The sequence below is a fragment of the Pinus tabuliformis genome, chromosome 9, assembly GCF_031772625.1.
Source record: "Pinus tabuliformis cultivar Carrire ecotype Pingquan chromosome 9, CPIR1, whole genome shotgun sequence".
Lineage (NCBI taxonomy): Eukaryota > Viridiplantae > Streptophyta > Pinopsida > Pinales > Pinaceae > Pinus > Pinus tabuliformis.
Window position 1 is genome coordinate 1,862,151,361 of NC_142307.1, and position 12,173 is coordinate 1,862,163,533.

Genomic DNA, 12,173 nt, shown 5'->3' on the forward strand with positions numbered 1-12,173 from the left:
TATATCATGAAATATTTTTATATATTGTAATATAACAAATTTTAAATTATATTAAATTTAATAATATTAATATTATAATATATTAATACTAATATTAGATATAGTAATACTGGATGTCGTTGACCGTTGAAAAGGTAAAATGCATGTGTTTAAGCTACTTCTGAAGGTAAACATGGAAAAATCATCTTTTTGTATTTTTGAGCAATTTTATGCATGTGTTTTCACTATTTTTGACTGTGTAGAGGTTGATTGGCAAAAGGAAATGGAGTGGGTGTTTGCAGGGGGTTAGGAAGGTATGGAGAGGACCTAAGGGATCCCTAGCACCCTTCTGGAGATTTCCACCATGCTCAGATCTCGAAAAATCGCTCGCGTTATCTTCTACAGTAGGCTGCAGGGGATCTATAGGAAATTCTACAGGAAGTTCTAGAGGAACAGGGCGAAAGTAGTTTTTAGAGGATTGATGGTGGAAAAATGGTGGGGAAGTGGAAATGAATAATGGATAAGATGTTAAGAGGTGTAGGACCTGGTCAATGAAGATAAGGAGTGATGAAGATGGTTGGATTTGTTCAAGGATGAAGAAAGCAATGTTGCACAAAAATGTAGAAATTAGGGCTAGTTGGGAAAGTGTGGTGAATGAAGGGAAGGAATATTGAATGAGGGAGTGCAACAGGTTGTATGATGGAGGAAGGGTAGGTAGGAATGTATTATAGGTGTTCTGCACATTACTTTCCAAAACTAATCCAAACAAATACTAAAAAACAAAGATCTATCTATTTTGACCTAATCTACTCTTAAAAACCAGAAATATGATGAACAACAGTTTATAGACAGAAAATCATGCAAGAGAGCTTATGGAAACTGAGCAAAAATAGATCTAAACATGGAAACACAACTGGTATCAACTTCGCCAACTCAAAATCTAACACTAGCAATTGCATTGGAAGGCAAAAATAGTGTTTTTGTGGCAGCAAGTGTACCTTGGTCTCAATTCATGATCCCAAGGAGGGATAAATGAGATCAAGGACTGCTTGGTAGCCTTTTTGTGGATCTTTTCTATTACCAAACTATCAAATCAACATGAAACATGAACAACTATCTTAATCATCAAAACCAACCTAAGGAATGTAGAAAGATTTTAACCTAAATAACAGAAATTATCCTATAAATGTAAGGAAAACACATAAAAGTACACAGAGGAGGTACTGGCACTTGGGTTGGGCCCAACCCCAAGAGCTACAGCCTCCTAAGAAAGATCAGAGCTGGTGCAAAGCTGGATTCATCTTCATTGATCAAAAGATAATAGTTACATCCCAAAAACTGTCTACAAGAAGAAGCTCGAAAATGTGTTGATACAGGGCTGCACTAAAGTGCGAAAATAAACTAACAAAATGACTAAAATCTAACTAAAATATAACTAACAAAACTTAGGCCCTAAGCCTTCTTATTTATACAAATGGGGACCTCCAACAGTCCTCCTAAAATCAAGGAACTCGGCTTCCTGGAACTGAAGATAACAACATTCCTACTTGACTTGCTTGGCAGCCCCTTGGCTTTGTGCTCTGAGTTTTTGATGGAGAATTTGAGGTAAGGGCTTATAAATGAAGGGGACACCCTCCTACAAATCCTCTCCCTTTTTCTTCCACGAATATGGCTGCCAAGTGCTCATTAAACCTTTGATTATGTCTCAAAATTGACCAAAAATCTGCATAAAGCACACATTAGAATTTTTGGCATAATGACTAACCCAATTCACTCTATTAGCACAAATATGATCAAAAACATGCAATAAACTAATGAGAATGGTGGATTAAGTCGAATTAGGAGGCTAAATGAGCCCATATAATTACCCATTTCTGGGGCTCATTAATACCAACTGGAGTAGTTTTTTGATACCTAGAAAAACCAAATCACCTTGCGTCCAAATCAAAACCATGAGAAAAATTCCATGAAGATGCTGATAATGATGAGTAAATCCCCAGATTTAACAAAGAAACAACATGTTGGGTGAGAGAAAGAAGTCTAAGAAGTGGAATTTCCAATATGGACATTTTAAGGGGAAAAGAGAAAAATATTGATATCAACCAATCTTTTGGCCATTAGTGAAACATGCATAAGTGTAGTGGTCGTCAATTTAGGTTGCAAGTCAGTCAAGGCACAAGCCCATGATAGAGGTGAAGTGTATCGAACAACACCATGATGGAATTTAAGGCATTTACCTTAGGTTAATTGAGAAATCTTTGGCTTTTGGGGAATAGAAAGAGTATTGAAATGTGCTCTTCTCAAAAAGGAAATCCAAGAGTGATATGATAGCTCATAGAAGGACCACATGCAAATTGTAACTATATTCCATTTCTGAATCCAAATGATTAACCAGAAGCATGGACGACAACAAAGATTTCCTCATAGTGCATTGGCCATCGTTTAAGGCAAGAGGACAAGATGGATGAAGATCGTGAAACCTGGGAAAGCTAAGGTTGAGAGTGGGCGTAGTTGTGAGCACACCAAGTTTCCTTAGAAATGTAGAATGCCAAAAAAAAGCCAGGCTCCAGTGTAGGCACTATTCATACTCTATGTGGATGTTTTTAATTAGACAGAGGAGAATGAAAATAAATGCTTGGAATTGGTTCTGGTGAATAGTTTCTGCATTGATCACAACCATACTAGCATGGATGTATTTTATAGCATGATATTAGGAAAAATAACATTGATGTCCAATAGGTGAGCTATGATGGCAACAAATATTAGCATTGATGTGCTTAGTGTATCAAGCTCAGCGGGAGACCCATGGTTGTTGGCATGCTCTATAGAGAATCATCATAACATGTCTATTAGAGAAGCCATAAAATGATGCCTATGGTGGTTGGGAGTCCCATTCTTTAGAATCTATTATTCCTCAAGATATGAACTCAGATACTCTTCAATATAACACAATTGATTAGTTCTCAGAAAGAGCTTTCCAATGGTATGTGGATGTCCATAAATGGATCTCGAGATCAAAAGAGATTGATAGCTGAAGTAATGACCTTCAAGAACTTAGAAGCAGACCAAATTTTAGAACCAGAGAAGCACGCCGATTATTGAAACCTCGAATTTCATAACCTTGAAAACTTAGTACTAGGGAAGCAATCTGTACATCAGAACCCCAAATATCAGAACTTCAAAATGTCAGAGAGTCAGAATTTTGGGACCTCGGAGGGTCAGAATCTCGGGATGTTAGAAGGTCAAAATATCGAAGGTTTATTTAAAAGAAACTCGAGATAACATGGAACTAGGGAAGCAAAACGAATTTCAAAACTTCAGAACTTGTAAACCTCGTAACTTCTTATCTCAAGACATCGAAAGGTAGGAATATCAAAACCTTGGAGGTTCAAAACATCAAAACTTCAGAATTTCATAGTTTTGTAACTCATTATTAATGAATCCTTCTTAAAAGCTTCGAGGGTTGCGGGGAGCATGTATTTACAAAGGAATTCATTGGCAAAACCAAAGTATCAAGAGACCCTTTCTCTCTCCTCGAACAGGACACATGGTTGCAGTTGATTGGCCCTCAGGAGCTTACGGTGGCAAATAACATCAACATGAAATTGTTTTCTGGAGGACACGTGGTAGTTAGTTTTAGCATTATTGAGTGGCATAATAGGGAAAATACAGGTGACATCTATCACTACTAAGGAGATGCCACGTGGGGTTGATGACACAAGTGTGATGTCACCATGGAAGTATATTTCAGAGGTTAGAGATTTTGTAACTCATCTCTAATTGAAATTTGAGAAAGCTCTGGTACAGGGAGCATCTGATGTTGTTATAACTTGGTTGTGGAACCCAAAGAACCAAGAGCATAGAGAAAGAACACAAGGAGATATGCCCCAAGAAATATCTTAAAGGGCTTAGCACCTACGTGCTATGGAGACACCACATGGGTATTTCGAAGGTCAGATATTTTGTAACTCATCCCTAATTGAAATTTTAGAAAGGTATGATACAAGGAGATTTTGATGTTGTTGGAACTTGGTTGTGGAGCCCAAAGAACCAAGGGCGTAGAGAAAAAACACAAGGAGATAGGCCCCCAATAGGATCCTGAAGGGCTTAGTACCTAGGTACTATTTCACCGGTTAGAGCACACATTCCTATGGTGGAAAACTATAAGAGGCGAAAAAAAAGGTGCTAAAGCCTAGGCTTGGAATTTCATGATCTTGTAATATTCTAGAAGCTAAGAGTAAATGAATTGGCAGCTAAGATTAAATGCTCACAAAAGAGTTTTTCATTGGAATAAATATCCACTGTCAGTATCGTTGAGTCATGGACGACGAGGACCACAATTGCACAAATGATTTAATGGAGTCAATGGTGACTTTCATAGGCAGGAGACAGAGACAAAGAGGACCATGATTTGCAGAAGTAGCAGTTAATTCCAGAAAATCCATGCTTGATATTTCTTGCACACTACAAGGAATCAATTGAAAATGTGGCAATGTGTAGAAGAGCTTATTAATGAGACAACATGTCGTGAGAATTGTATTCCAAATTAGCCATCGTCGTAGTGGGAATAAGAAAGGCTAGTGTAGCTAAGTAAATGTGCACAGTACGGTTGGTGTCACATGAGTAATGACACCTGTAGAGATTGTTGATTCAAGGTCACAAGGACCATGATTGCATAGCAGAATTTAAAGGATTTTGTCATGAGCTGAGATAAGCCATCCCTGATCTTGCTTCTGTGCTATGAGAAATTGAATGAAGATCAGAGCCTCAGGTATAGGATATTTTTTCATAGGTAAATCAAATTCTCCATCAAGTTGAGCTCACGAGGTAGTGTACCATGTTCTCACATACACCATAAAAAAAATCTATACACAACAATTACATGGTAACATAGCAGTGATATTTGATAGTTTATTTTATGCAGCCGAAGGATTTTAATAGTTTAGAGTCTATTACAATATACCATCACTCCCATTCATGTTGTTAAGATATAATTGGGACGTATGAAAACATTGTTAATCTTTAGTGGTATATTTTTGTATGGTTAACATTTCTCCAACCCTAAGGTTAAGATAGGGATTTTCCCAACACCTTAGGTCATATGTTATGATGCTTCTCAATGGCCTCCACCATTCCTTTTATGTGAATCAATACCTCCACTCCGAATGGAACCTAGCTTATGGAAGACCATGGATCTATAACCACCTCCTCCAACTTTGGAGATAGATGGTTCAAATTCTTGGGTAACTACCTGCCTTGCACCCTCTCGACTTGTTTTGTCATTTCGTCTCTCAGTGATAGGAGTTTTTTCGTTCTGCGACTTGATTATGGCATTTAGGTGATCTGAAAATGGGGCTCTTAGGTTTCTTGTCTAACTTACGAGAACCTCTCCCACTTCCAAAGCTTTAAATTTTCCCAAGTCTTAATGATTAACCAATGCGGAATTAAGAAATGCTTGAAAATATGGGTGTATGCTTGTATTTGCTTTCAGCTGATTACTTACTTTAAAATCTGTTGTTTGTTCTAATATGGGAAGGTACTTAAAGTGATGTATATATATGCATATAACAGTAGTTAAAGCAGTAGTAAAAACAAACACGTAAGACAACAATGTAATATGGAGTTCACCCTGATATCTTGGGCTACGTCTCCTTTGAGCTCTAATCAACTCGATTAGGCTCTCTGGGATTATGGTAATAGTTCTTTTACAAGTGATACACTTAACTCCAATGTTTTACACCAGAACATTGGGCTGAGAACACCATCTTATCCCTTGGCTCTTGGAGCTCTTTGGCTTTCTAGTTCTGGCTCTTGGCTCTGGCTCTGGCTCTTGCTCTGGCTCTTGGCTCTGACTCTGGCTCTGGCTATTTGGCTCTGGCTCTGGCTCTGGCTCTCAGCTCTCGCTTCTGGTGCTCTCTCTAGCTCTTGGCTCTGGCTATAGCTCTGGATTCTCTAAGCTCTTTCTCTCGGCCTTTTCATGCCTTTGTGAGTCGCTCGACCCCCAAGCACCTCCAACAACAATATATGCTGCTGTCAATTGAGCTCTCTGGCTCTACGGCTATGCCTCCAACCTCTGACGGCTCTACCTATAACAGTGAGTTCAGCTCTGGCTTCTCTGCTTCCAGGTCTGCTTACTACTTTTCCTCTCTTCTCCTTTCTCTGTTCTCTTTGTTCTTGGCTTAAGGCCAATCTGTCTCATGATTGTTCGAATCCCTTCTTTTGGCTGTTACAGTCACTACATCGCCTCACACGGAAAATGGCCACCTGTTTCGTAATAGATAAGTGTCAGGTTCACCAGAAACACTCGATCATTTGAAACGGTCGTTATTTCCATTTACTCCAAGAATTCCCACGAACATGAATCTTTGCCAACTCATCGTCCACATTGGACTCCAAACCTTTATGCGCCGGAGCTTAATTCTCCGTCAGGTCCAGTTTCCCATCGGGTGCAATCTCCACCATTAGATCTGAAGCTCCCAAATTCTACGGTATTCACTCATTTCGTGCGATTGACTTGTTCAACTCTTAGCGCGCGATGAGAGGCGGTTTTCTCTCTCATCCGCCAGACATGCGTCGGGTGGTGAATGGAATCACTCGTTTTTGTCCAAATCTGCTTACTGCCCAAGGATGCCCTCGATATATTGCCGGTTTTGGAGCGCGGGACCCACCTTTCACCTTACCACTTTCCCAATGGTTTTCCCAGCTTCCATGTGACCGAGCACTCGAGGCTTTTCCTTCTTGAGGGGTATTTCCCAGCGATGCGTGCTAATCACGCATCAGAAACGACCTTTATTTTCTGATCTTGATTTCCCAAGTGCTAGTTTGCGCCACTGCGTGGTCTCCATGGGCCTCGGTCAGCGTACTTTGACTGAAGGTCCTTTTTGCTCCATGCTGGCTGCAAATCATCATTGTTCAGAGGTTATTTCTGATAGGCTTCAACATCCACAAGACTTTAAACTCCAGTATGAGTTGTTACAGAGTTCGAGTAGCTTTAAGAGAGTTTAAGGATCCAATTTTGGATCACACCAAAAGACTGATATACTGATCTAAACAATAAATGAGAGTAACAACACCCTCTTCTTTCAGCCTCCCTACACTTGCCTTTGCATAGTGCCTCTAAACCAAAATCTTTGACCACTTCCCTTCTTGGATGGGTTGGTCGTCTCAGGAAGAACTGTTTTCCTCCTTGAATTCATGCAAAACTTCTGCTGTGAAATTTACAGAAGGTAGTTTGAACTTCTTTGCCTTGATCCTTGATCCAAGGTGGTTCAAACAAATGTGAAGTACATCTGCTCCACAAGACTTTCATGTGTACCTGTTTGAAAAGCTTCCAACAAAAACTGTTAAAAATAACAGACATACAGACAACAACTGCATGGGCTAACTCCTGCTTCAACAAAGAAATAGATTTCACATCTTGTGAACCCTTCCATGTCCTATATCTGCATACAAATGATTAACTAGATAACAAGCCAATAAAAAATGCTTTTACAACAAATGACCCTTCAAGTCAAGCATGTAGGAAAAAGACCTTTAGGACTCTTTTCCAAAAGATGAAACACTTCACCATTATCTCCACTTTAGAGACCAGGTTGACCTTTCTCAAGCCAACATTATATGCATCTCATGCTTATGCATGCATTCCCTCTATCAACTTTCGCTTAAGTACATTGTACTTTCGAAGCTGAAATGAGCATATTGTTGCAGCAATAAAGGGAGTTTCATACTCAACTTCTTTCCATTTACCATTTTGGTAAGATCCTGCAACTTGCACTTATTCTGTAAAGAAATGCAAACAGGTGCATCACTATACATGCAACCTTAATTGGATAAGAATTCTAACCATTTCTTACCAATCCATTTCAAAGGTCCCTCCTTTGTTTTCACATCAGCATCAATATGTGAATCATCCTGAACCACATCAATCATGGAATCTTTATTTCCATCCCTGCCATTTTCCTTTTCCACCTTCTCCTTCAGCTTTGGTGGAAGCAGTGTTGGATTCAAAGTCCAACATCTTTCAGTAAGATGCCCTTGCTTATGGTAGTAAGTGCAACACATGTGCATCCTTTTGATAGCATGATTTGCCTTGTCTCGTGGACCTTTGGCTGCTTGCTTCTTTTCCTTCAAAAGTTTCCTATATGTGGCCATCCTCTTCCAACATCTAGAAACATAATGGTTATCCAAACCACAAAAGGAACATGGAATTATTTTTCCATGCATTACAAAATCAAAAGGAATGTTTTCAGAACCAGATTTATACCTGCCTCTTTCACCTTTATTACCTTCGTGAAGAGGGGAGACAAATGAAGAAGTAGCTCCCTTTGGAACGCTATCACTTTCTTCAAGGCTGTCAGAGTTTCCACAACTCTCTGGTTCAAGTATGTGCTTCTGAACACCTGCATCATGTGAATGATGTTTCAAGCTATTACATTCATCCTGAATACAACCCTCACACTTCTGAGGTAGAGGACCTGCAATGAAACTCCTTTCTGGAACTGTTTCAATGGCCTTCATGGCAGCTTTGGAATTCTCTCCATAAGATTGTCCATGGCCAAGACCCAAATACTTAGGCCTTTCCTCAGCCATTATTGGTTCAAAAATACCTTTTGCATGCTTTCCCAATCCTTTTCCTTCATAGCCCATCTTAGACATTAGCTTGGAACCCATGCCCCTGGTATGTTTTTCAAAAGAACCAATATAAGCATTCTTATAAGAATTCGAGGACAAACTGGAATGGTTTACCTCTTATTCAAGTTGATACTTGGCCAAGGATTTCTTTGCAGCAAAGAGTTGTGACTCCAACTCATGCATCCTTTTTAGGTTCATACTTGCAATATGAAGTTGCCTCTCCATTTCTTGCAATTTGCTAGAAAGCATCTGCTTCTCTTCCTCCATGGAATTCAGCTGCTCTCTAAGTATGCTACTCTTCCTTCCCTCCTCATACATTTTTCTCACCATATCCATCATGGTGGATAATTCTTGCTTCATATCTTCATCAAAGACTCTTGTGAAGAAAGAAGAATTTGAGGACTCACTTGTAGAGTTTGTCATTATGCCAATGAACAAAAGAACTTCAAACAAGATTAATAAAGAGCTTATTCAGCAACCTGTTGCAACAAACCTCTTATGCTTCAAGGATTGCCTTGAGGTCCTTTCGGATAGAAGAATGTCTTTAGCTCTTCTTCCTTCTTGTCCTTCTTGGACTGAGCTATCAATAGCTTTCCCTTCACCTCTGCAAACTCAAGCAATAGTCAGTCTGCAACCAAGCATACAATCAATGAGGCAATCAATCCTTGACTGTCCAAACACCTTTCAGACGAGCAATTCTTTGCCCTGTCAATCAAGCATTCTGATACAACCTTCTTTGAAGGTGGGGTTATTCAATCTTAAGCTCTGATGCCACCTGATCTAAAAATGGGGCTCTTAGGTTTCTTGTCTAACTTACGAGAACCTCTCCCACTTCCAAAGCTTTAAATTTTCCCAAGTCTTAATGATTAACCAATGCGGAATTAAGAAATGCCTGAAAATATGGGTGTATGCTTGTATTTGTTTTCAGGTGATTACTTACTTTAAAATCTATTGTTTGTGGTAATATGGGAAGGTACTTAAACTATATATATATATATATATATATATATATATATATATATATATATATATATATATATATATATATATGCATATAACAGTATTTAAAGCAGTAGTAAAAACAAACACATAAGACAATAATGTAATATGGAGTTCACCCTGATATCTTGGGCTACGTCTCCTTTGAACTCTAATCAACTCGATTAGGCTCTCTGGGATTGGGATTATGGCAATAGTTCTTTTACAAGTGATACACTTAACTCCAATTTTTTACACCGGAACATTGGGCTCAGAACACCATCTTATCCCTTGGTTCTTGGAGCTCTTCGGCTTTCTAGCTCTGGCTCTTGGCTCTGGCTCTGGCTCTTGGCTCTGACTCTAGCTCTGGCTCTTTGGCTCTAGCTCTGGTTCTGGCTCTCAGCTCTCATTTCTGGCGCTCGCTCTGGCTCTTGGCTCTGGCTGTAGCTATGGCTTCTCTAAGCTCTTTCTCTCGGCCTTTGCATGCCTTTGTGAGTCGCTCAACCCCCAAGCAACTCCAACAACAATATATGTTGCTGTCAGTTGAGCTCTCTGGCTCTGCAGCTCTGCCTCCAACCTCTGGTGGCTCTGCCTATTAAAGTGAGCTTGGCTCTGGTTGCTCTGCTTCCAAGTCTACTTACTGCTTTTCCTCTCTTCTCTTTTCTCTGTTCTCTCTGTTCTTGGCTTAAGGCTAATTTGTCTCATGACTATTCGAATCCCTTCTTTCGGCTGTTACAGTCACTGCATCACCTCACAGGGAAAATGGGCACCTGTTCCGTAACGGATAAGTGTTAGGTTCACTGGAAACACTCAACCGTTTAAAACGGCCGTTATTTCCATTTACTCCAAGAATGCCCACGAACACGAATATCTGCCAACTCATCGTCCACATCGGACTCCAAACCTTTATGCGCCGGAGCTCATTTCGCATGGTTGACTTGCACGATCGTTAGCGTGCGATGAGAGGTAGTTTTCTCTCTCATCCGCTGGACACGCGTCGGGCGCTGAATGGAATCACTTGTTTTTCTCCAAATCTGCTTACAGCCCAAGGATGTACCCGATATACTGCTGGTTTTGGAGCACGGGACCCGCCTTTCGCCTTAGTGATTTCCCCACGGTTTTCCCAGCTTCCATGCGACCGAGCACTCGGGGCTTTTCCTTCTTGAGGGGTTTTGCCCAGCGATGTGTGCTAATCGCACATCAGAAATGACCTTCGTTTTTTGATCTGGATTTCCCAAGTGCTAGTTTGTGCCACTACGCAGTATCCATGGGCCTCGGTCAGCATACTTTGACTGAAGGTCCTTGTTGCTCCGTGCTAGCTGCAAATCATCATTGTTCAAAGGTTATTTCTGATAGGCTTCAACATCCACAAGACTTTAAACTCTGGTATGAGTTGTTACAAAGTTCAGGTAGCTTTAAGAGAGTTTAAGGATCCAATTTCGGATCACTAGGGTTTCTTCCTTTGGGCAGTTTGTAGGTAAACTCCACCACCCCTTATTTAATTACCCCCGGATCTGCTACAAGATTACAAATTTGTTTCATGTAATATTATAACGATACATCTGCTTTGTCAGAGGTATGCCAAGAGAGCCAGTGTTGTTGTGTGAGGGCAAGAGGGCCTGTGGAGTAGAGAAGGGACAAGATCAGAGTATATGATATCGAGTGTGATCTATTTGGAGAACTCTGAGTGTGAGTGCACTACTAAGATGATTCCATGTGTGCCTAAGTATAAAGATAAGGTCGAGAGGAGAGATCTTGAGTGAGTATGTTGATGTAGAGTGGGAAAAGTGCAAAGAGTTTTGTGTATTAGTGTAGACTGTAGAGCAGAACAATGGGTTGCTACAGATTTCGCAGAGGACAGAGTGCTTCATGGGCCAAAAGGTTTCTTAGGAAAACATAGATGAAAACAGGCAAAGAGGCTGCTAATTACAGTGTACATCAAGTTTTCTTTTGAGTGTGGCTTGGAGCCTGCATACAGGAAGTTAGGGCTTCCATCTCTAGTGGGTGTCTGAGAAGGCTTGGGGGTTGGTGCCTCCTGCAAGTTGGTGCTTGCATAAATCCAATGAGATGCAAGTTGTTTTTTACAACAAATCCATGAATTTCATTCTTTAGAGTGCGGTTCTGGTAGGGTGATTAGGTGTGCGAAAAAGGAGGGAGTCGGTTCTTCCCGCTAGTGGGTACTTGCCAACAATCAAAGGGATTTGGCGCTTCTTATGAGTGAGTAGGTGCTCTCATTTTTACACCAATAACAACAACAAGCTTTGGTGGTTTTTTCCCGGAACGGTTTCCATGTTAAACCTTTGTGTCTCATTTTTTAGCTTCTTGTGATGTGCATGCTTGTATTCATTGACATAGCTATTGTTATGGTTTATTAATAGTTGCTCTTTTATAATGTATGCCAAGTTTCAATGAGTAAAGATAAATTGGCATTTTAAATTAGCCTTAATATTGATTCACCCCCCCAGTATTCACATTGTGTCTAACAATTGGTATCAAAGCCAAGTTCCTTCATAGATAACTTAATCGCTAGAAGGTATATCAAATGGAAACAATGGCTAATTAAGTTTGGCTAACAACAGAAGTAG